The sequence below is a fragment of the Stegastes partitus genome, unplaced genomic scaffold, assembly GCF_000690725.1.
Source record: "Stegastes partitus isolate 25-593 unplaced genomic scaffold, Stegastes_partitus-1.0.2 Scaffold2483, whole genome shotgun sequence".
NCBI lineage: Eukaryota > Metazoa > Chordata > Actinopteri > Pomacentridae > Stegastes > Stegastes partitus.
The window spans coordinates 27155-31581 of record NW_007580214.1 but is presented as its reverse complement, the minus strand read 5'-3'; positions in this window follow the sequence as shown (position 1 = coordinate 31581).

Below are 4427 nucleotides of genomic sequence, written 5' to 3'. Positions count from 1 at the left end.
CAGTTAAAATCACAGTTTCTGTATCCTCTGTGGCTGAAGGTTTGCAAGGTTTAGGTGTTTCAAAATGTTGTTCTGGCTTTACCTCAAGCTCAGCATGAATACTGGTTTTGGTAATCTCTATCTGACTGTTCTCAATTGTACTCGGACATATTTCTGGACTTGTAGGACTGGTCAATACATCAGCTTCTTTTGGACTCAGAACTTCCACAGGGCCAGTGGACAAGGAGGCCTCTTTACCTGCTAGACCAACCAACTCACCACCCAACACTCTAGGGTCCACCTTTACCTCAATGATATCACTGATTACCTCCACTTCCTCCACTTCTATCTCACATTTCTTGGACAATGCCGAACTCTGAACCAATCTTAGGACATCCTCTGCTGCTACTACTTCCTCTTCCTTATTTCTTTGTATTCCTACATCCTTGCCCTCCATCAGGTTTACCTTGTCAACGTCTTCAACCTGAACTGTTGTTGACCCATGAATATGAGATTGAGACTCCTCGAAAGATGTTTGGGCAATTTCTGATGGAGTTTCCAGCTGATAAGTCATAATCTGTGCAGGTGTTTTGTTTTTAGCATGGACAGAGTCTTCAGTGGGATCCATCTGAGCTAAAATCACAGTTTCTGTCTCCACTCTAGCTGTAGGTTTGCCAGGATCAGATGTTTTGAAATGTGGTTCTGTCTTTACCTTGTTCTCAGCACAAGAACTGGTTTTGTTCATTTCTATTTCACTACTTGCCCCTGTTGTAGTTGCTCCTGAAGTAGTCTCTAGTTTGGTCTGGACGGCAGCACTGCTGTCCCGAATCAGAGTGCTGACTGTTTTTGTTTGAGAAGCCACGACAGCAACTTCTTTGTCTAAGCCTTGGCTAACTTCAGTCTGGACAATCAACTGGTCTTGCAGATCACAATCTTCAGCATGGACTTTATCTTCGACTAGGTTGCTCTCCTTGTCAACTGTGGCTCTAACTGTAAAGGATTCCCTCCCGGTACTTTCAGGAAGAGCTGCTACACTCTGGTTGAAGGAGTGTGTCATATTAGCAGTGTTAATCGATCTTACTGGGGAGTTCTTTAGATGTTTGCTGTGGTCCCTCATTACCTGGACTGTAGTTACTTTTCCTGATAGTGATGTTTGTTCAACAGTGCGGACGTGACCTTTAGAGACTATCTGAACCTCTGGGGTCCTGAGATTTCCTGTAAGAACCCTGACTGTGTTGTCTACTGTGACATTCCTCCTGAATGCAGAAGGGCTGGTTGTAACACAGGGAGTTGTGGCCACAGGTTTTGAGTTTAAGTGGAGGCTTGAAACCCTGTTAGGAAATTAAAAACACAAAAAGAGTGGCAAGAGATTATAAACAAAACAATGTACTGCGGGTCTTTTAATTTCATAATATTCACCTGGAATGCATTCTGGAACGGGTTATATAGTGTGGTATTAACAGTAGGTTATTCACTAAAAAAAAAAAATTCTTTAAAAACTATTTGTTTCTTGGCAAAAATATATATATATATATATATTACTGACAGCAGAATAAGGTAAAGTAGGTAAAGTATATTAGAGTTGTATTAAAAAGGCTAATGGTGCAAAATCCCTGACTACTGAGGTGTAGTTTGTCACTGAAAAGTTGTGCATCTGTCTATTGTGTTTCCATCATCATCTCATACTTTTCCTGGTTAATTTCATCCAAGAGCCTCTTGTAGTCCTGGATCTCAGCCTCCAGTCGGCTCTTGATATCCAGCAGGGCATCATAGTCTGCTGCCTGCTGAGCTGCAGCCTGGAGCACCGAGTCCAGGTCTCTACAAAGGCCGTCCACCTTCTGCTGCAGGGCTTCCAACTGCAGGACGAAAGAATCAGCCTGCTCCCGACCAGAGACCTCCAAGACCAAGATCTGCACCCACAAGACGACAAATGTGACAAACAGATTTTTTTTTTTTTTTCAATTGTAAAATTGTAAAAATAAATAAATAAATAATTGACCTTGACTTGGTCTTGGGATTTTTTGATGTTGGCGTTTGTCTTGACTTGTCCTTGATGTGATTGTTTACACTTCAGGCATTGGACCTACTAGTCTTGATTTATGTCTTGGGACTTATTTGTTTTCACTTGGACTTGACTTAGGATTTGTTGGTCTGAACTTGGACTTTTCTTGAGACTTGTTGATTTATACTTAGGTCTGAGGACTTCTTGATCCTGACTGGGTTTTTTGTTTTGTTTTGTTGTAGTTTTAGTCACGGCTTGGGACTTGTTGGTTTATATTTAGATCTTAAGGTGTCTAAATCTTGACTTGAACTCATTAGTCTTAACTTTAATTTTGGAACTTTTCAGTCATGACTTGGATTTTTCTTGGAATGTACTTGATTTTTTGGGAATTTTAAAATTGGCTTAGGACCTGTTGATCTACACTCGGGTGCTGAGTCAAGAATTTGTCTTTTTGGCTTTGTCTTAATTTATACTTAAATCTTAGGACTTACTGGTCTTGACTTGAATTTGTCTTAATGGTCTGGGTTTGGAACTTCAGGTTTGGGAATTTGTGGTCATGTCTTTAAAGTTTTTAGTTTATACTTAGACCCGAGGAGACCTGTCAGCTAGAACTAGTCTTAGGATTTAGATCTTGGAACTTAGGAATAGTTTTGACTTAAAATTGTCTGACTCCTGTCTTGGTCCTTGGACCAGATCTTGGACTTGTCCTACTTGTCCTGGGACCAGACCTTATTCTTTTTTTTTTTTAATTTTGGAACGTTGGAGCAGTTAAACATTTAGAGATCGGGAACAGTAGTTTAGCCTCACCAGAGCCTGCAGTCGGGTCAGTTCTTCTGTCAGAGTGGTTGCTGTCCTCCTTAGCTCCTTCACCTCAGCCTGATCCAAATCTGAACCCACAGCAGGATCAAAGGTCACCTCTGGAGAACTCAGCGTGGACACCTGAACACAACACACTTGGTGAAAGGTTGTTCTATCTGATCAAAATCCACCCAAATACTTTCCACTCCCCACTGATGTTTTCTGCCCACTGGGTGTTGGTCTACCTGAGTCTTGAACCAGTACTCCTTGGGGTTCCTATCGAGCAGCGGCACACTTGTTGTTCTCAGGTGTTTCAGCTGTCGGAGCAGATCTGATGACTCAGCAGTCTGCATCTCCACAGCGATGCCCCCTGACACCTGACCTACGAGTACCTGCACGTCCTGGATAGGTAGATGGAAAAATGACATGGTTTGTTCAATGCACAGAATCCAGATAAGTTTGAGTGTTTTTACCTGGTTTTGTTTTAACTGTTGCCATTTTACCTGTCAGTGTTTTATCTGTCGCTGTTTCACCGTTTGATGTTGTACCTGTTGTGCTTTTACCTGTCGGTGCTTTGCTTGCCATGTTTTACATGTTGCTGTTTTACCAATTGGTGTTTTACCTGTCATTGCTTTAGTTGTTGGTGTTTAACCTGTACGTGTTTTACCTGTAGGTTTTTTTTTTTACCTGTCTATGTTGTGTCTGCAGCTCCACCAGCTGCTGCATTTGGTTGTCCAACAGACTCTCCAGCTCTGGCATCTTGTAGATTTTTAGCTCCGCATCCAGCTCCCTCAGGTCGCTAAGCTCCGCCTCCACCCTGCCACGCCGCTCGCACTCCTTCTCACACCTGGTCACACAGCAGAGGATCAATGGATAGGTATACCTGTGTGTTTCTGTGGGTATCAGGTGCTGGTGTGTGGATCTACCTGGCATTGAGGTCAAAGGCATCAAGCTGAGCTCCGAGCAGCTGCAGTTTTACCTGAGCCTGGTCCGAGAGACATTCACTGATCTGTAAGTCAGAGAGCGAGAGTGTTACCTGAGCGAGGTTTAATAGAGGGTTCACACCTGGAGGTACACCTGGGTGTAAAGTGGACATCCTAAAAAGTCTACTGGTTCTAAACAATGTGCACATAAATCATTCTTTAACTTTTCTGGAACAGACTTAAAAAATTCAAATGTCAAAAACATCAGGAAAGAATTAAGGAAAGAAGGAAAGAAGGATGCATGACAGGAAGGAAGGAAACGTGAAAAGACTGAAGGAGAGAACAAATGAAATAAGGAGAAAGAGGATCTTTACATTTATCCACAATATTACATCATTGTTAGAGGAACATCCAACATGGCGACTGCAGGTCAGCCTCTAATTGGCTGTTCCATCTCACCTTGTCCTGCAGCAAGGACGCCCTCCTGAGGTATCCGTCCAGCTGCCTCAGCTCTCCAGGACACTTCCTGTTCAGTTCTTCTTGGATCTGACACTCCAGCCTCTGATTGGCTGCTTCCAGACATTGCACCTGCATCCAGGAAACAGAGACCGTCCTCAGTACAAAACTCCATTCACAAATCAGCCATTTTAATGTCCTATGATTGTGCAACTAGCTAGTGCTAATCAGTTAAACACTGTTCCTAGTCAGTACAAAACTCTGTTCAC